This window comes from Nomascus leucogenys, chromosome 17, assembly GCF_006542625.1.
Source record: "Nomascus leucogenys isolate Asia chromosome 17, Asia_NLE_v1, whole genome shotgun sequence".
Taxonomy (NCBI): domain Eukaryota; kingdom Metazoa; phylum Chordata; class Mammalia; order Primates; family Hylobatidae; genus Nomascus; species Nomascus leucogenys.
In genome coordinates, this window is record NC_044397.1 from 18,364,923 (window position 1) to 18,387,171 (window position 22,249).

Consider the following 22,249-nt stretch of genomic DNA (forward strand, 5'->3'; position numbering starts at 1 on the left):
AAAAGACCAACAAAATAGATAGACTGCTAGCCAGACTAATAAAAAATAGAGAGAAGAATCAAATAGATGCAATAAAAATGATAAAGTAGGTATCACCACCAATCCCACAGAAATACAAACTACCATCAGAGAATACTATAAACACCTCTGTGCAAATAAACTAGAAATCTAGAAGAAATGGATAAATTCCTGGACACATACACCCTCCCAAGACAAAACCAGGAAGAAGTCGAATCCCTGAATAGACGAATAACAAGTTCTGAAACTGAGGCAGTAACTAGTAGTCTACCAACCAAATGAAGCCCAGGACCAGAAGGATTCACAGCCAAATTCTACCAGAGGTACAAAGAGGAGCCAGTAACTAATAGTCTACAAACCAAACGAAGCCCAGGACCAGAAGGATTCACAGCCGAATTCTACCAGAGGTACAAAGAGTAGCTGGTACCATTCCTTCTGAAACTATTCCAAACAACAGAAAAAGAGGGAATCCTCCCTAACTCATTTTATGAGGCCAGCATCATCCTGATACCAAAACCTGGCAGAAACACAACAAAAAAAGAAAATTTCAGGCCAATATCCCTAATGAACATTGATGCGAAAATCCTCAATAAAATACTGGCAAATCGAATCCAGCAGCACATCAAAAAGCTTATCCACCACGATCAAGTCAGCTTTATTCCTTGAGATGCAAGGCTGGTTCAACATACGCAAATAAATAAATGTAATCCATCACATAAACAGAAACAATGACAAAATCCACATGATTATTTCAGTATAATCTACATGATTATTTCAGTAGACACAGAAAAGGCCTGCAATAAAATTCAACACCTCCATCAATACCTAGTTTATTGAGAGGTGTATTCCAATAGGAAAAGAGGAAATCAAATTGTCTCTGTTTGCAGATGACATGAGAGCCAAATCATGAGTAAACTCCCATTCACAATTGCTACAAAGAGAATAAAGTACCTAGGAATACAATTTACCAAGGGATGTGAAGGACCTCTTCAAGGAGAACTATAAACGACTGCTCAAGGAAATAAGAGAGGACACAAACAAATGGAAAAACATTCCATGCTCACTAAAAAGAAGTTGAAACAAATCTTGAATGAACCAGTTATCTACCCATTTGAGCTCATCTGATTATAGCTCCTCTGCCATATCTCCCCAGCTCTGTATTGTAATAAACTTTTCTGATACATGTGTATGAACTTTATTCCCATTTCAACAGCCCATTTCTTTAAAATCTATTTCAGTAGTGCATCTAGTAGCTTATGTATATTTGTTACAAATCTCCTTTGAAATCCTGTTCTATGTAAGAATATAAATTAAGCCAAATAGAATAAATGCTCAACTCAAAGTGATATGGCTCTTAACTTTCACAGACAATAGCAAATATCTGTTGGTTTTTTATTAAAGATTATAAAGGACTTGCATATCTACAACTATCTGATCTTTGACAAACCTGACAAAAACAAGCAATGGGGAAAGGATTCCCTATTTAATAAATGTTGCTGGGAAAACTGGCTAGCCATATGTAGAAAGCTGAAACTGGATCCCTTCCTTACACCTTATACAAAAATTAATTCAAGATGGATTAAAGACTTAAATGTTAGACCTAAAACCATTAAAATCCTACAAGAAAACTTAGGCAATACCATTCAGGACATAGGCGTGGGCAAGGACTTCATGTCTAAAACACCAAAAGCAATGGCAACAAAAGCCAAAATTGACAAATGGGATCTAATTAAACTAAAGAGCTTCTGCACAGCAAAAGAAACTACCATCAGAGTGAACAGGCAACCTACAGAATGGGAGAAAATTTTTGCAACCTACTCATCTGACGAAGGGCTAATATCCAGAATCTACAATGAACTCAAACAAATTTACAAGATAAAAACAAACAACCCCATCAAAAAGTGGGCAAAGGACATGAACAGACACTTCTCAAAAGAAGACACTTATGCAGCCAAAAAACACATGAAGAAATGCTCATCATCACTGGCCATCAGAGAAATGCAAATCAAAACCACAGTGAGATACCATCTCACACCAGTTAGAATGGCCATCATTAAAAAAGCAGGAAACAACAGGTGCTGGAGAGGATGTGGAGAAATAGGAACACTTTTACACTGTTGGTGGGACTGTAAACTAGTTCAACCATTGTGGAAGTCAGTGTGGCGATTCCTCAGGGATCTAGAGCTAGAAATACCATTTGACCCAGCCATCCCATTACTGGGTATATACCCAAAGGACTATAAATCATGCTGCTATAAAGACACATGCACACGTATGTTTATTGTGGCACTATTCACAATAGCAAAGAGTTGGAACCAACCCAAATGTCCAACAACGATAGACTGGATTAAGAAAATGTGGCACATATACACCATGGAATACTATGCAGCCATAAAAAATGATGAGTTCGTGTCCTTTTTTTTTTTTTTTTTTTTTTTTTTTTTTGAGTCGGAGTCTCGCTCTGTCGCCCAGGCTGGAGTGCAGTGGGGGCAATCTCGGCTCACTGCAAGCTCCGCCTCCCGGGTTCACGCCATTCTCCTGCCTCAGCCTCTCCGAGTAGCTGGGACTACAGGCGCCCGCCACCACGCCCGGCTAATTTTTTGTATTTTTAGTAGAGACGGGGTTTCACCATGGTCTCGATCTCCTGACCTCGTGATCCGCCCGCCTCGGCCTCCCAAAGTGCTGGGATTACAAGCGTGAGCCACCGCGCCCGGCCGTGTCCTTTGTAGGGGCATGGATGAAACTGGAAAACATCATTCTCAGGAAACTATCGCAAGGACAAAAAACCAAACACCGCATGTTCTCACTTATAGGTGGGAATTGAACAATGAGAACTCATGGACACAGGAAGGGGAACATCACACTCCGGGGACTGTTGTGGGGTGGGGGGAGGGGGGAGGGACAGCATTAGGAGATATACCTAATGCTAAATGACGAGTTAATGGGTGCAGGAAATCAACATGGCACATGGATACATATGTAACAAACCTGCACATTGTGCACATGTACCCTAAAACCTAAAGTATAATAAAAAAAAAAAAAAGAAAATGTGGCACATATACACCATGGAATACTATGCAGCCATAAAAAAGGATGAGTTCATATCCTTTGTAGGGACATGGATGAAACTGGAAAACATCATTCTCAGTAAACTATCGCAAGGACAAAAAACCAAACACCGCATGTTCTCACTCATAGGTGGGAATTGAACAATGAGAACTCATGGACACAGGAAGGGGAACATCACATTCCGGGGACTGTTGTGGGGTGGGGGGAGGGGGGAGGGACAGCATTAGGAGATATACCTAATGCTAAATGACGAGCTAATGGGTGCAGGAAATCAACATGGCACATGGATACATATGTAACAAACCTGCACATTGTGCACATGTACCCTAAAACCTAAAGTATAATTAAAAAAAAAAAAAATTCAAGGACCTCAAAAAAAAAAAAAAAAGATTATAAAGGACTTTTCAGTACTTCATTTCTTCTGTACTTTATCATTAATTCTTCTTTATCTACGAATGTTCATCAGTATAAAAGCATGCTCTTAGTATCACCCATCCTAAAAAAACGCAGTATGTACAAAAACACCTTCTTTTTAGAGGGAGCCAGGGGGAGACAGAGTCTCGCTCTGTCTGGCTGGAGCGCAGTGGTGTGATCACAGCTCACTGCAGTCTAAACCTCCGAGGCTCAGGCAATCCCCCAACTTCAGCCTTCTTAGTAGCTGGGACTACAGGCAAGCACAGCTAATTTAAAAAATTTTTTTTTGTAGAGACTCACTCTGTTGTCCAGACTGGTCTCAAACTCCTGGGCTAAAGCGATCCTCTTGCTTCAGCCTCCCAAAGTGTTGGCATTACAGATGTGAGCCACTGCGCCTGGCCCCCAAACCTTTTTTATATCCCAATACTCTTCTGGCTATTGCCCTGTTTTCTGCCAGAATGTTCACAGCCCGACTTCTGAAAGGAGAAAGTTACATATGCTTTCTTCATAGTTATATATGCTTTCTTCTTGTCTTTCACACACGTCCCAACTCACACCAGTGTCATCTTTCTAGCCTCATCTCACTCAGCCTCAGCAGAATTTGACATAGCTGACCACTCTCTTCTTCTTCTCTTCTTCTTGAAAATCTTTCCTTTTAGCTTCCATTATACTATTCACAATTTTTCTCTAAATTTTTTTATACAACTCCTTCTTAAGTTTTTTTTCCCCCAGACTCCTGTACTCATAAATGTTGCATTTTCCAAGCCTTGATTCTGAGGCCTGTTATCTCTTGTCTTTTTATTTAAATATACCTATAGGAAGACTCTGCCCAGACTTTCTCTCCGAGCTCCTGAACATATACATTTTACATAGATATTTTATAGGCATCTCAAACTTAACAAATTTAACACATCCAAAAACCAAACTTTTGGTTTTCTCCCAAAACCTGTTTCCTTCACATTCTCTGTCATTAAATGATACCACAATTCATCCAGTAGCTTAAGCCATAAATATAGTGATCTCTGGATTTATCTATTTCTCTTTCACCCTCACATCTAAAGTCTGTTGATTCTACCTTCAAAATAAAGCTTGAGTCTACCCTTCTTTCTGTCTCCACTACCACTGCCCTAGTCTACACTAAAATCTCTCATCTATATCATTGCAGTTCTTTCTAACTGGCTTCTCCACTTCTATGCTTGCCCTGCTTTTATCTGTTCCTCTCAGAACAGAGTGAAGCTGCATATGCAAACCCTCCTACTTTTAGTTTCTTTATTTTGGTGTGATTTATGTACAATATAATTCACCATTTTAAATGTATACTTTAATGAATTTTGACAAATGTATATATTCATGTAACCTCCAGGCTGTAGGACAATTTTATTACTCCAGGAAGTTGCCTTGTATCTTTTTGAAGTTAAATTCCTCCCTCCATCCCCGCCCTGGCAATTACTGAGACAGTTCCCTTCTATTCGTTCTCTGCTGAGAGTTTTTTATTATGAATTGGTATTAAATATTGTCACATGCATTTTCTGCACTTATTGAAATGATCATATGGCTTTTTCCTTTTAACTTGCTATTTTGGCAAATTACGTTGATTAATTTTTTATAGTTAAGCCAATCTTGCATTTCAAGGATGAACCCCACTTGGTTATGATGGGTTATCCTTTCAAAATAGTGTTGGTATTGCAGGAAGCGAGTATAGAAATAAAGCACTGCTGAATTTGATTTGCTAAAATTTTCTTAAGGAATTTTGCACCTGTGTTCATGAGGGTTATTGGTCTATAGTTTTCTTGCAGTTAACTTGTTGTAAATGAGTGGGTAAGATTCCTGCCTCTCTTGTGTTTTTCAAAGAATATATAATGATATTATTTTTTCTCTAAATGTTTGGTAGAATTCACTGGTGAAACATCTGGGCCTGGAGAGTTTTGATTGTTTGTTTAAGTTGTTGTTGTAAGATACTAAATCATGAATTCACCTTTTAAAATGTAGGTATAGGCCAGGCATGGTGGCTCATGCCTGTAATCCCAGCACTTTGGGAGGCCAAGGCAGGCAGATCACTTGAGGTCAGGAGTTCGAGACCTGCCTTGCCAACATGATGAAACCGCATCTCTACTAAAAAATATATAAAAAATTAGCCAGGTGTGGTGGCAGGCACCTGTAATCCCAGCTACTCGAGAGGCTGAGGCAGGGGAATCACTTGAACCTGGGAGACAGAGGTTGCATTGAGCCGAGATTGTGCCACTGCACTCCAGCCTGGGTGACAGAGCGAGACTCAGTCTCAAAAATAAATAAATAAATAAAATAGGTAAAAAATGTAGGTATAGAACAATTCAGGATATCTTTTTCTCCTTGAGTGAGCTTTGGTTGGTGTCTTTGAAGGAATTTGTTCATTTCATCTACATCATTAAATGTATAGGCCCAAAGTTGTTCCAGATATTACCTCATTCTTTTAATGTCTGTATGATTGGTAGAGATGTTTTTTCTTTCATCATTGATATACATAACTTATGTCTTTTCTTTTTAGTGACTAGAGGTTTTTCAGATTTTACAGATTTTTTTAAGAACAAGCTTTTGGTTTCATTGAGTTTTCTCAATTTTCTGTTTTTTTTTTTTCTCTCATTAATTATTTCCTTCTGTTTATGGGTATGATTTTCTCTTCTTTTTCCCTACTTTCTTTTTGTGTGTGTGACAGAGTCTTGAACTATCGCCCGGGCTGAGTGCAATGGTGCAATCTCAGCTCACTGCAACCTCTGCCTCCTGTGTTCAAGTGATTCTCCTGCCTCAGCCTCCCGAGTAGATGCAATTACAGGCACCTGCCACCACGCCTAGTAATTTTTTTATATTTTTATTTTTAGTAGAGATGGGGTTTCACTGTGTTGGCCATGCTGGTCTTGAACTCCTGACCTTGTGAACCACCTGCCTCAGCCTCCCAAAGTGTTGGGATTACAGGCGTGAGCCACCTCACAAGGCCTTTTCCCACTTTCTAGGGGGAAGCTTAGATCATTTATCTAGCACCTTTGTCCTTTTCTTGTATATGTATTTAATGCTATGAATTTCCCTTGTAATTACTGCTGTAGCTGCAGCACATAAGTTTTATGTGTCATTTAATTACCATTCCAGTAAAAATATTTTCTATTTTCCTGTGTTAATTCTTCTTTGGCTGATGGGTAGTTTGGAAGTCATTAACATTTAGTTTTTAAAATCGATATCCATTTTAGTTTTACTGTAGTTAGAAAATGTACTGATAATATCTGTGCTATGATTCTTTTGGCTTCCCACTTCTGCTTTTTCATGCTAGACTCCTCTGGGTCTCCTCTGTACCTGTGAAAATTCTTGATTGGCAAAGTATTTAGGCAGAGATGGGTCTCCTTTTCTCTGTGTTTCTTTTTTGGGTTTTGTTTTTGTTGTTGTTGTTGTTTTTCTTCTAAGATTACCCCCTAATTTCCAGTTGCTCTGCCAGCTTTGGGCTCAGTGCTGTGACACTTCGTACTTCCTGCCGCCTGAGATAATGATGATGAGGGAGTGCACTTAGTAAATAAATACATCAAACCCAACAGATCTGCTATATATAGCTCTGTTTTTCAAGACTAGATTTATCTTCATTCTCTGCCAGCTAGTTTGTGCTGACCCTGGAGTCCTTTTTCATTCATGCACAGTATACCTGCAGCTAGTATTGAATTTGGGTCTCATACTTTTCTGTGGTTTGCTCACTACCAAGATTTCCCCTTTACATTTCAAGATGCTGTCTTAGCTCTGAATTCTGACCTCTTGCACCTTTAGTTGATAAGCCTGCTGTTTTTTATTTGACCATCATCTGTAGTTATAACTATGTGATTTAGGCAGCAGACCAGAAAGCTACAAAGTCATACTTTTTACTTCTTGTTAACCATTTGTCCAGACTAAACTCTCCTCTGCCTTCCTTCTGCTTTTGGATGCTTTCCAGTGTCTTCGGGGGTTTTTTTAAGCCCAATTTTAGTAATTATTCTCTGTGGAGGATTTATATGACCACCTCACTCCTCCACCATTACCAGCAGTTGTCTCCGACTCCAAAATAAATCACTTACTTCAAAAAATTTTTTTACCTAAGACACTACAGATGTGTGGCATGTGACCCAGCCTAGCCGATCCAATATCATCTTTCCTAGACAAGAATGATTGATTAAGGAATGGACACAACATAAGTCAATTAATCAAAGCAAAGAGATTCCATTCTGGGATTTTTATTGGTGCTGGGGGAGGAAAAATACCTCCCTTTGCACTGGCCCCCACAGCTTCCTGCTCCAGAAACCTGGGGGGAAAGGCCCATCTGAGGAGGTAGAACCACAAGAGGAGAGCTAAATTAGGTCTTGGTAAACCTGCAGTCTAGCTTCTTCATCTATACAATGAGCCTTTTCCAAAAGCTTTTGAGTTATGTGAGTCATTAGATTAACTTTTTCACCTAGCCATATCGAGCTGGATATTTTGTACTTTCAACTTAATTTTTACACAAGGCTGCACACCCTCCATGACCTAATCCTGCCTGCCTTCTCAAATTTATCTGGTACTCTTCTCATTCTGACCCCTTATCTTTCAGTCTCCCTGACCTTTTACTTCTTAGATACAAAACATTCTTTCCCAACTCAGAATTTCAAATACGCTCTCCCTGTGTCTGGAAAATCTTCATAAAGCTGATTCTTCCTCATGCTTTGTCTCAGGTTAGATATCCTGGGATATTATAATAATTAATTTGATGTGTCCACTTGACTGGCTCATGGGTGCTCAGGTAAAACCTTATTTCTGGGTGTGTCTATAAGGGTGTTTAGCAATTGAATCAGTGGAGTGAGTGGAGCACATTGTCCTCCCCAGTGTAGGTGGGCATCATCTAATCTGTTGAGGACCTACAGAGAAGAAAAAAAATGGAGGAAGAGGGGAGTAGTTCTCTTTGCCTGACTGATAGATCTACGACATCAGTCTTCTCCTGTGGCTGGGACTTACACCATCAGCCCTTCGGTTCTCAGGATTATACCACCAGCTTTCCTGGGTCAGCCTCCATAATCTCAATTCCTTATAATAAATCATATATAATAAATTAGTGTATCCTGTTGGTTCTGTTTTGTGAAGAATCTTGACTAATACAGACCTTAATTAGACCTCTAATTATAGTGTCTAGGTAATTGCTGCAGCTATAATTTCCTCCATAGCACTCTTCACAATTTAGAATTGGACATTTGGTGTTGTTTTACTTATTTGTCAATTCTTCTACATTTAAAGGGCAAGGACTTCATCTGTTTTACCAATATGTATCCAGTCAGTGCCTGACACAAAATATATAATAAGAAGAAACAATTATTGAAGAAAGAAAGGGAAGGAGAGATGAATTTACAGGACTAAGACTTAAAACTTAAACGATAATTAACTCTGATTAGTAAGTTTTCTGAGCTGTGCTGTGCATTGCTCTGTTAATAATCAAGTGACTATGCAGATTTTAGTTGGGGATGGGCATCATAAGCTACAGGATAAGGAATTTAAAAGATCAGTTGAGATTATTGAAGAGGCAATATATAAAAAACAAACCTAAAAGTGAAAAGTTATGGTTTAACTAGAACTTAAGAGACAGCCAAGACTTAAGTTTATACTTAGTAGAGAATCATCAGGGAATGAGATGGCCTACTCTTGATGGTTTGTGGATAAAGCCAAAGTTTCTTTGAGTATTTATGTTATACTCTGAACTATTACAACATGATTTTCTCTTTTAGTTGATGCGTTAATGTTGTAGGCATCTATACATCCTAAATAAAGGCTCTTGAATTTTTTTTTTTTGAGACAAGGTCTCACTGTGTTGTCCAGGCTGTAGTGCAGTGGTGCAATCTCAGCTCACTGCAACCTCTGCCTCCTGGGTTCAAGTGATTCTCTCACCTCAGCCTCCCAAGAAGTTGGGTGCATGCCACCATGCCTGAATAATTTTTGTATTTTTGGTAGAGACAGGGTTTCACCATGTTGGCCAGGTTGGTCTCAAGCTCCTGACCTCAAGTGATCCGCCCACCTCAGCCTTCCAAAATACTGGGATTACAGGCGTGAGCCATCGCGCCTGTTCAGGCTGTTGAATTTTCAACTGTCTAGCCTTTTTTGCAGTGGGGTTTATTTAATGAAAGATTTGATCACAAGTATTTTCGGAATATTATTTTACTTCACTTTTTAGTAGAACTTTGTAGTTTTAATTTGGGATTTTAGTAGTAGGTTACTTGGGAAAGTTAACGTGTTCAAGTCAATTAAGTTCTCTTAAAAATAAAGCAAATGTTATAGGTTAAATTGTATCCTCCCCCTCAAAAGACATAGGTTAGAATCCTAACCCCTTAGTACTTCAGAATGTGACCTTACTTAGATATAGATACCTTACAGAGCTAATCAAATTAAAATGAGATCATTAGGCTGAGCCTTAATCCAATACATATCCAGTATTTTTATCAAAGGAGAAATGTAGACACAGAGACATGCACAGCAGGAAGCACATGTGAAGACACAAGAAGAATACCCAAGGTTATAAGAAACTAGGAGACAAGCATGGAACCCATCTTTCCTAGTGCCTTCAGAAGGAAGATGGCCTTGTTGACACCTTGATTTCAGACTTCTAACCTCCAGAACTATGAGACAATAAATTTCTGTTGTTCTAAGTCACACAGTTGTGGTACTTTGTTATGGCAGCTCTAGCAAACTAATACACCCAGTCTATACTTTCAAAGCTGATTGTAATAATTTACGTTCATTACGGGAAAACTAAGACTTTCTTATGTATTGAAACATAAGTAGAACAAGATGTAGGATAAGGTAAGTAAAGTAAAACAAGAATTAGATTATTTTTAGTTTTTTTTGTTTCCTTACTAGAAGTACTGCTATATTTGAATATAGAAACATATATAAAATATTCCATATTTTTAGCATTTTAATCTATGAACTCTAATTTTTTCATTAGATCCAACAAAAATTATCACAAAAGAGGAACTGTCCTTATCTTTTAAGAATAGTCATTTGCCTAAGAATTGGTGCATCATTTCTTGAACAAAGCTTGTTCGGCATGTTTGATGTTATTAAATGGCGGCTTTTCTTCCCAAAGCTACCACGGCTCCCAGTGACTTGTTTTCTAATAAAAATGCCGTTTGAAGAGAAAATGGTAGTTTTACAGTGGCGAGTCCTGGCAGATACCAGCTTAACCAAGTGATCAAAGTTAATGTCACCAGCATTACATAGCAACATTATGGGCCCTAGATATATTGCTCTGAGAAGGGCACATTGACCATCTTTTCTAATAATGCATCACCTCTTCTAATCATGAGAACACATCAGACAAACTCAACCAGAGGGACATTTTACAAAATACCTCTGACCAGTACACTTCAGTGTATTAAAGTCATAACAAACAAGACTGAAGAAATAACACGACTATACAAAATTAGGGAGACACAACACCTAAATGTAATATGAGATCCTGGATTGGATCTTGGGACAGAGAAGTGACATTGGTGGGAAAACTAATTAATTCTGAATAAATCCTTTATTTTAATTACTTAATCAAGGTTAATTTCTTAGTTTGGAAAGTTGTTCTTCAGTCATGTAAGATGATAACATGAGGAGAAGTAAGGTTGGGTAAAGAGTATATAGGAACTCTGTGTACTATTTTTGCAACTCTTGTGAGTCAAAATCATCTCAAAATAACTACTTAAAAATAAAAATAGGCTGGGCGCAGTTGCTCACACTTGTAATCCCAGCACTTTGGGATGCTGAGGTGGGCAGATCACAAGGTCAGGAGTTCGAGACCAAACTGGCCAACATGGTGAAACCCCATCTCTACTAAAACTATAAAAATTAGCTGGGTGTGGTGGTGGGCACCTGTAATTCCAACTACTCGGGAGGCTGAGGGAGGAGAATTGTTTGAAACTGGGAGGTAGAGGTTGCAGTGAGCCGAGATCGCACCATTACACTCCAGCCTGGGCAACAGGGCAAGACTCTGTCTCAAAAAAAAATAATAAAACCCAATCTGAATAGACGTTTCTCAAAAAACATATAAGTGGCCAGCAGATATATGAAAAAATGCTCAACATCACTAATCATTAGGGAGATGCAAATTAAAATCACAATGAGATATCATCTCACACCTGTCAGATTGGCTTTTATCAAATAGACAAAAGACAAGTATTGGCAAGGATGTGGAGAAAAGGGAACGCTTGTACACTGTTAATGGGGATGTAAATTAGTACAGCCTTTATAGAAAATAGTATGGAGGTTCCTCAAAAAACTAAAAATAGAATTACCATATACTCCAGCCATCCTGTTTGTGGGATTTACCCAAAAGACCTGTAAACAGTTTGTCTAAGAGATGTCTGCACTCCCATGTTCACTGCAGAACCATTAACAATAGACATGTTAAGGAATTGTCTTTTTTAAGTGTCAAAATATAAATGTTGAGAACAGCCCAAGATGGCCAACTTCAATGATCGTGTGTTGGCTGAGGAGAAGGTATGCAGAGCTGCTAAATTCATCACTCATGCACCCCCAGGAGAATTTAATGAAGTATTCAGTGATATTCGGCTACTACATAATAATGACAGTCTCCTCAGGGAAAGGGCAGCACATGCATTTGCTCATTATAATATGGATCAGTTCACACCTGTGAAGATGGAAGGATATGAAGATCAGGTCTTTAATTACAGAGCATGGTGACCTGGGTAATAGCAGAGTTTTAGATCCGAGAAACAAAATTTCCTTTACATTTAATCACTTATAGAGATAAGCAAGTGACCCCCAGCCAGAACAAGTAGATGGAGGTCTCAAGTCTTGGAGAGAATCCCGTGACAGTGCTTTAAGAGCCTATGTGAAAGACCATTATTCCAACGGCTTCTGTACTGTTTATGCTAAAACTATCGATGGGCCACAGACTATTATTGCATGTATTGAAAGCCATGAGTGTCAGCCTAAAAACTTCTGGAATGGTCGTTGGAGATCAGAGTGGAAGTTTACCATCACACCACCTACAGCCCAGGTGGTTGGAGTGCTTAAGATTCAGGTTCACTATTATGAAGATGGCAGTGTTCAGTTGGTTAGTCATAAAGATGTACAGGATTCACTAACTGTTTCGAATGACGGACAAACTGCCAAGGAGTTTATTAAAATCATAGAGAATGCAGAAAATGAATATCAGACAGCAGTTAGTGAAAACTGTCAAACAATGTCAGATACCACATTCAAGGTCTTGCACTGGCAGCTTCCGGTTACCCGCACCAAAATTGACCGGAACAAGATTACTCAGCTACAACATTGGCAAAGAAATGCAGAATGCCTAAAGGCTGAATGTAGGATTCTTCAGTATGTGGAAAGACAAGGATTCAACGTGTGGTCATATGATAAATAAGTGATTTATAAACAAGAGTGATATTTTGCTAGAGCTTTCAGATTTAACCAGTTTTCTAACCTCATGGAATACTGTTGAACCTATAGCATTGTCTGATTCTTTTGTGTTCTCTGCTTTGTAATTTTCTGTTATTGCTATATCCAAGTGTAAGTCTTTTTTTTTTTTAATTCTGCCACATTTAATGTTGGAGAGAGAGATCTATCCTAGAGACATTTTACTGTTTAAAAAAGTTTCCTAGCCATGAAGCCCTGCTACTGATTTAGACAAGGTGTTATGGTCGTTACTTTCTACCTCTATCCTTCCAAGCACTTCTGATACTGCAGTGGTTTTTACTGATCCACCAGCACCTAAAGAGGCTGTACTACAGTCTATAGCTAAGTGGAAGACACATTCATCCTTCTGCCTCTGACTGCTTCGATCATCACTTATTGCATCTCAGAACTGTAATTTTCCAAAGTTTGGATTGGGACTTTTCAGGTCCTTTTTGGAGGGCAAAGGAAGTGTCAGCTTCTCTGGGGAACTTGTTTTTAAATCCAAAGACTTGAACCACATTCCCTGCACTTGAACATGTTTGCTTTCATCCCTTCTCTCATTGTCTCCTTCCCATCTTAGTACCATTGTAGTTACAGACATCTGCATTTTTTTTTATTATACTTTAGGTTTTAGGGTACATGTGCACAATGTGCAGGTTTGTTACATATGTATCCATGTGCCGTGTTGGTTTGCTGCACCCATTAACTCGTCATTTAGCATTAGGTCTGTCTCCTAATGCTGTCCCTCCCCCCTCCCCCCAACCCACAGCAGTCCCCGTAGTGTGATGTTCCCCTTCCTGTGTCCATGAGTTCTCATTGTTCAATTCCCACCTATGAGTGAGAACATACGGTGTTTGGTTTTTTGTCCTTGTGATAGTTTACTGAGAATGTTTTCCAGTTTCATCCATGTCCCTACAAAGGACATGAACTCATCATTTTTTATGGCTGCATAGTATTCCATGGTGTATATGTGACATCTGCATTTTTAGAAGAGTTTTACCTATTTATTTTTTTAAACAGTCAAGAACTGCTGACATAATGTGGATATAGAGTATAAAACTTGAAAAATGCAGATGTTGAAGGAATAATAGGTATCTTGTGCTTTAATACTTTATGGCAGGATTGTACTATAAGTAAATGAATTAAACACCTATGTAAATCATAAACAAAAACTAAAAATGAACCAAAATGAAAAGGATAACTTCCAGGCAGTATCTTTCTTTTGTAACCTGTTATTTAAGGAAATACTAATGATTTCTTCTAAATAGGATGTAAAACTTATTTCAGATTACTGTTCCTCAGTCCTGCCTGCCAAGAACTCAAGTGTAACTGTGATAAAATAACCTGTCCCAGGTATATTGGCAGGTATGTGTGTAATCTCAGAATACGCAGGTGACATAGATACAACAACTGGTAATGGTGGATTCATTTACATTGCTTACAGTTCTATGACCAGGCCTTAAGGGAAGGTCAGTTTTAAAAAAAAACAAGTAGTGTCTTCCTGTCTATCTCCAGATACATGTAAAAAAAAAAAAAGTGTTTGTGCTTCAGTTTTGTTTTTGCTCAGTAATATAGTCAAAGAACAGTTTGTTTCCAAGTGACCCATTGAGCTGTGTATGCATTTTTGTTTATTTCAAATAAAATATATTTGTATTATTTGTCATTCATACTATCCATCCATACCACACTATCTTCTGTATCAGGTAGTCTCATAGAAATACACCTGTTTTGTTCTAAAAATATATATAAAGGTTAACTGGCTCAAAGCATTTTTAGAATACAAGAGTGAAATGAGAATTACTTGGAGAGAAATGTTTTGTCACCAGTAACTGTAGTTACAGAATTTGGACATTTTGAGTTCAGAAATATTTAAACATTAATATACTTAAGAATTTTAATATGTGAGCCAGTAATTTGAGTATTGCTTTGATTTACAGTAATTTTGATGATGTTCATTTTGCTATTACACTCAGTTATTAGTGATATTAAAGTCTTCATAACTTTATTTGAATATACTACCATTTTTAATGAATAGCCATACTTTGCAAGATGTACATTAGAGCCTGATTTTGTAATGTTGCAAATTTATGCTTACCATTTTAAACAACTAGAGACAAAATTTGAAGACATGATATAACAATTTTGTGTAGCATTGAAAGATTAAAAGACACTTTTAGCACACAGAAAAACGTGAAGTTATGTCATGGTAAGCAATTTTCTTGACTTTTAAAAAGATTGAGTGCTTTAACATACTTAGTTCTTACAATTATTTTGTTTTATTTGCTTTCTGGACTTTTCCTTAGTGATGGGAGATTTTGTTCACTGGTAGTTTAGAGTCAAGGCATTAGTTCAGTACAATTTCATTCTGATAGGGGGAAAACCTTGTTGAATTATTCATTAATGTTAATAAAGGCATTTGTAGTTACCATGCCTTGTTACTGACACACACCAGCATTTGTGTACTGATTTTAATCACTTTTATATGTAGTGATTTGATTTGGCTAGTAGAATTTGAAAAGCTTTGCTGAAAAGTATTCGGTTCATTGTAATTTGAGAACATAGGCATTGCAGATGTATATTAATTTTTATTATGTAAAATGTATACAGTTACCTATCTTAAAATAGAAACTAAAATAATATTTACATTAATAATATTAAAACTATGTTTGAATGTTAATATCTGCAAAAAATTGTGGTCTTCTAAAAATATTGTTTTATGGCATAATTCATCAGCTTGCAAATGTTTTCTCTGAGCAGAACTCAAAAGTTTTCATCAAGATAGGTTTTATTTGTGAGCAGTACATCTGTTGATATTAAGTATATTAATGTAAGAAACATTTGCTTTTCTAAAAGTGAAACATTCTACTATCCAGATAATTTTGTTTTGTACTCATAAGGTTAATAGAGCCTATTTGACTTGAGTTGTATTTCGTTTTGTGAAAGTAGTTTTCTGCTTTTTTATTAATACTGAATATGCTTTGTGTTAAATATAATTATAGGATTGACTGAGCCATCATCAGTCTATGATCAAAATTTTCCTAGTGAACAGTAGTTTGAAATGTTAAGATAGTTGAAGACTAAAGGCATTGTCCTGGCAATGGAGCCAAGGGTGTAAACAAAACAGCAATCCCTGCTATATGAAAAGATTAAAGCCACAAAAGTGACGTCATTCTAAATACCTAGTGAGCTTTTACTAACCTTGTGAGTGACTTTTGCAATTGGAGCAAAGTAACGTTATATTTTAATCATTTAAAGAATAATTCCCAGTTATTCTAGCCTTTTTTTTTTTTTTTTTTTTTTTTTTGAGACAGAGTCTCGCTCTGTCGCCCAGGCTGGAGTGCAGTGGCGCAATCTCGGCTCACTGCAAGCTCCGCCTCCCGGGTTCACGCCATTCTCCTGCCTCAGCCTCTCCGAGTAGCTGGGACTACAGGCGCCCGCCACCACGCCCGGCTAATTTTTTTGTATTCTTAGTAGAGACGGGGTTTCACCTGGTCTCGATCTCCCGACCTCGTGATCCACCCGCCTTGGCCTCCCAAAGTGCTGGGATTACAAGCGTGAGCCACCGCGCCCGGCCTATTCTAGCCTTTTAAAAGAAGAGTGAAACAAAGAATTGAAAACTACTGTTTTGGAGATGCCTATAGCAGGTATTATGAAGTGTTGTCTCTGCCAACTGATAACAGTTTGCTTTGTGCAATGTTTTGTAAAGAGTAAAAATGGTTAAGAAATGACTGTTTCCTTCATAACTTGTATACCCTAGTAAATGGTATGATAAAGGACAAATTGCCAATAATCTATCATGAACAACGAAAGGAGGCCCCAAATATAACTGTCTGGAGATTCAGGAATACTTCTTGAGCAACAGGTTTTTGAAATAGTTAGTAAAGAATATAATTATAAAGGGTAGAAATCAAAGAGCATGTTATATAGGCTTTGGAGGTTCTCAAGTGGAAGAAATAGTGTGACCAAAAATACAGCAGTGAGAAACAATTTATTAAATTCTTATTGTGTTTCAGATTATTGGAAATCCTGAGCTAAATAAGATTCAGTTTTTGCCTCAAAGTTCTAAAATCCTGGCTTATAATTCATTTGCATAGAGGTGATAGTTTAAACAGTATAAGCATGTGAAATACTGAAGCAGAAAGCATAAGAGAAGGAAAGAGATAGCTGGACAAAATCTTTAGGAATGTTTTACATTTAGGGGGAAAAAAGCAAAAGAAAATCCAGTAAAGGAGATAGTATTATTGAAAGATGTATAGTTAAGAAGAGGATCAAGAGGGTTCCACGATCTAGATCTTAAGGATGATAATGGGTTTTGAAAAGAAAGGACCAGGCCAGGCGCGGTGGCTCACGCCTGTAATCCCAGCACTTTGGGAGGCTGAGGGGGGCAGATCATGAGGTCAGGAGATCGAGACCATCCTGGCTAACATGGTGAAATGCTGTCTCTACTAAAAATACAAAAAATTAGCCGAGCATGGTGGTGGGTGCCTGTAGTCCTAGCTACTTGGGAGGCTGAGGCAGGAGAATGGCGTGAACCCGGGAGGCAGAGCTTGCAGTGAGCCGAGATCACACCACTGCGCTCCAGCCTGAGCAATAGAGCGAGACTCCGTCTCAAAAAAAAAAAAGAAACAATAGAAAAGAAATGACCAGGCGCAGTGGCTCACACCTGTAATCCCAGCACTTTGGGAGTCTGAGGCGGGCAGATCATGAGGTCAGGAGTTTGAGACCAGCCTGGCTAACGTGGTGAAACCCTGTCTCTACTGAAAATACAAAAAAATTACCTGGACGTAGTGGCACACAGCTGAAATCCCAGCTACTCAGGAGGCTGAGGCAGGAGAATCATTTGAACCCGGGAGGCAGAGGTTGCAGTGAGCTGAGATTGTGCCACTGCACTCCAGCCTGGGTGACAGAGGGAGACTCCATGTCAAAAAAATAATAATATGAAAGAGGCAGTCAGGAATGCCAGACTTACATAAGAGGTTGAGAATGAAAACAAGAAAGATTAGAGGGATCTAGGAATTAGGAAAACTTTCATTTTACAGACCAAGTGGAAGGGAGGCTTGGGGCTTGGCACAAATGTTGAAAGATTCTGAGAAGTGAGGAGGAAGTAGACATAGCAGGTATAAGACGTTTCTTTTAAGATTAGCACAGGAGAGATATTGATGGTATTGAGAGGGAAAGAGACAGACAGGGTCAAGGATTGGCCCTGGGAGGGGGTCATGCTGAGAAATAAGGGAATGGAAATGTGAAAATTGTGGTTCAAGGGTGAAACTTTAAGAGTTTAAGATCCTGGAGGTGGTAGGATTTTGTGCGATCAAATCCAACATGTGACCTAAATGGAATCAAGGAGGAATAAAGGGCCAGTGGTAATGTTAACAAATTAGGACCAGGGGTTGAGGAAATAAGGCAAAGGAATCTAGGAACCATAACTGCAAGTTTGCATAAAGACTTGAGACAGCTTTTTGTTCTGATTGAAAGCCTTTGGAATGAGTCCCATGGATAGGCCTCTTCTGCTTTAAATGAGTAGTGAATTAATTCATTAAAAAACATTTATTTTATGTCCATTATGTACTAGACACTGTTTTAGGTGTTTGGGTTGTATTACTGAGTCCTGTATATGACAGTACCAATTTGTAATACTGAAACATTAACAAACTTGTTTTATACATTATGATATAAAAATAGTCTTGCACTGTTTAAGTTATGCTCAAAACATGAGTTCCTTGAGGTCAGAGATTGTCTTACTCATCCTTGTAGGCCAGTTACTTAAGCATAGCACCTGATGTTTAATAGGTATGTTCATGAAATGTTTGAATTACTGAAACTGTTAAATAACAGAATAATTCTGTAAGATTTTTACGTGGATTTACTATCTGTGTTTTGTAAAAGGTGGAAGAAAAAGAGTATTAAAATTATATATATAGCATTACAGAACTTTTTAATTAGAAAGATTACTTTTTAAAAAAATCTCTGAGTTCTAAATTCTTGCTATAAAGGTAAAATTGTGAAATGTATTCTTAAATTATTTCCCTTCTCTAGTATAACCTTTCCCACATGAAACAGACGAAGTCTTTCACATGGGCCTTTTTTTTTTTGAGACGGAGTCTTGCTCTGTCGCCCAGGCTGGAGTGCAGTGGCGCAATCTCGGCTCACTGCAAACTCCGCCTCCCGGGTTCACGCCATTCTCCTGCCTCAGCCTCCGGAGTAGCTGGGACTACAGGCGCCCGCCACCACGCCCGGCTAATTTTTTTTGTATTTTTAGTAGAGACGGGGTTTCACCGTGGTCTCGATCTCCTGACCTGGTGATCCGCCCGCCTCGGCCTCCCAAAGTGCTGGGATTACAAGCGTGAGCCACTGCGCCCGGCCTCACGTGGGTATTTTTTTAATGCATGGTATTGCTACAATCATAAGTGATCTTAGTATACTTTACTAAATATAGACGTGAATCTTTTTCTCACCAGCAAGGAATGGACCTGTAAGACTCAGTCGTCACTAAGGATGCTTTTCATGCTTTAACTATTTTAACCAAGAATTTTAGAAGAAAGAATTAGGAAGTAGAGTTGAAGTAGCCTTGATCTGAACTCCCATCTCTGCATTCTTGCCAGGCTTAGATGTCATTCTTGTGTACAGATCTATATATTTTTTCATTTGAATCTGTGATGTATACGGCTCATTTTACTGAAATTTCCTACTCAGTTGCTTCCACATGTCATTCCTTTTAGAGTTAAAAAAGAACTTTTTGTTGTCAAGTTATGTATCATTGGTTCTTAATTGTTGCTGCAAGAGTGATAACTTCATTTACTTATTGCTTATGTTTTCTGCTTGTGAGACTACAAAGTTTAGCTTGTTTGCTTCTTCCCAATAATGAAATTAATGCTGTAACTATGCATCTAAGAATCTGCTTACTACCAATTATGTATTACTTATCATTTATTACTACCAATTATTTATTACTTACTACCAATTATTACCAATTATTTATTACAACTAATTGTAATTGCAATTAGTTATTACAGAAGTGTTTCTATCATTTTCTAATCCTTGATAATTTCAATTATTCTGGATTTTTATAATATTTAATATAGCTTTTGTAGTTTTGAGGTTACTTCCCTCAAATTTCTTTGTATTAAATCACAACTACATACATGTAATTGATATAATTTAGGAATTGTTATTCGTAAAACATAAATTACCGATGACCCCAAATTCTCCAAAACTGCAATGTTCGGTTCAACTTGCTTACCACACAAATTGATGGAAAAAGAAAAGAACTGATCATAGTATGTTTATAAATAAAACATTTAACAACATTTGAGTCAGGAAGTTGAATTGATTGGTGAGAACCAGAGATTTTATATGTAATAACAAATGAAAGTAAAAACTGGCTTTTACAGTTACAAGCTCATTTTTTTTGAGAAACTAGCTGGGTTTCTGAGAATTTGCCAAAAAGAAAAAAAAACCACAGTATTTCTGGTAGCCTATCACTGGTCTTCAAAAAAAGTGACATTTGGGTAGCTTTTTTGGCAGTAGCATACTCTGTTTTATTTTGACTCATCTTCAGTGCTAATGCAGTCCACTCTGATATCACAGAAGAACCAATTCAACAAAAACAATGATTAGCTGATTTAGAAAAGACACCCAAGTTTATGCCCTTTCCTTGTCCTCTTACCTCACAGTTTCCTTGTGGGCCTTCCTTGTAAAGACACTTTGAGGATCTTTCCTGTGAGATCTCGTTACTGTTTTGTTGTAGTGGGAGCACTATCCTCAATCAGAACTTTTTCCTTATATAGCCTGATACAAAACATACTTAATGCAATTTATTTAAATCTTATTTTTAAAAGTCATTCAGATCTTCCTGTTTCAGTAAAGAATATAGCATTATTTTAATAAAGAATATAGGTTTTATATCAGACTTTAGAGGGTACACTGACTGTTTTTTAGGACTATCCCTTGGTTTTCAGGGAGCAAGAAAGCAAGGAGAAGAGATTTGGTTGATAACTAAGTAATAATAAGTATACTATTTTTAACTTACATTTGTAAATTTCAAACATACTATGTTAAAACTAATTAAATTGCAGTGCACAGTCAGGACTGATATAATATAAACAAGAGATAATAAGGAAGCTTTATTCTAATATTAACACAGAGCACAATACTGTTCACACAGTAAATTCTTAAGATAACCTAGAGTATTCTCTTTTCACAGTAGCAAGACAGGGTACCTTAATTATTTCCTGGAAGTAAAGGGAAGATTTCCAAGTATTAGAAAATTTTTCTGCCAAATTGCTACAAAGTATGAAAAATAAGTCATGTTTTTATCATATAACATTCCAACCTGGATTTATAACACTTATCTTTAAAAATAGAATTAAAATGTCAGACTCATTTGAATTGAACATTGTCTTACTCAGAGAAAGTTAAAAATGATTTTTATATTGGTAACCACTTGTGAATGCATTTAGAAATATCTTCGTAAGTTTATTAAGTACTTATGTTGTCTTGTGTATTGTTTTATTAGACTAGAATGTATTCCCTTTTTGGTATCAAGATACTCTTCTCACCTAAGAAGTACAGTCATATACTGCATAATGACATTTTGGTCAATGCCTGACCACATATATGACAGTAGCCCCCTAAGATTATAATGCCATATTTTTACTGTACCTTTCTTAGGTTGAGATATGTATAGATATACAAATATTTACTATTGTGTTACAACTGCCTAAAGTATTCAGTTCAGTAACATCCTGAACAGGTTTGTAGCCTAGGAGCAATAGGCTGTATCCTACAGCCTAGGTGTGTAGTAGACTGTACCACCTAGGTTGTGTAAGCACACTGTACAATGTTTGCACGATGACAGAATCACCTAACAATGCATTTCTTAGAATGCATCCCTCTCATTAAACAACTCATGACTGTATTAGAGAACAGAGCTTCAACTCTGGCATGTTGAAACTGGGATTGCCTCACTTACAGTGTATAATAATTTGAGTATTGACCTGGTGACAGATCCTGGACTTATTTCAGTGGCTTTCAACCTTAGATTAATAGGATGTTTTTTATTTCCCTTCTTATGAGTAAAATATGTTGATAATATATTAATGTATATATATTAACAGAAAATTGGCCTCACTTCCTCAGGTCAATTTTAATTAGTGAAAATTATTTACTTAAAACATTGGTTCTCAAATCTCAAATTCAAAGTAAGTTAAGTTATGCCATTCATTTTAATGATTTTTAGCATGCCTTCATGTTTCTAGAAACATTTTATAGGGTTTGAAGAGTAGAAAATGCAGCAGGAAAAGAGTAAAATAAAAATGCAATAGGTAAATTATTA

General features: G+C 37.4%; 1 protein-coding gene and 1 pseudogene across 1 annotated transcript in view; both read left to right on the forward strand.

Moving 5' to 3' along the window:
• The window catches only part of BAZ2B (bromodomain adjacent to zinc finger domain 2B), a 321,145-nt gene that overhangs the window by 146,088 nt on the left and 152,808 nt on the right, over positions 1-22,249 (forward strand). The gene's annotated exons all lie outside the window — the stretch shown is intronic.
• LOC100599476 lies at positions 11,829-13,466 on the forward strand (annotated as a pseudogene).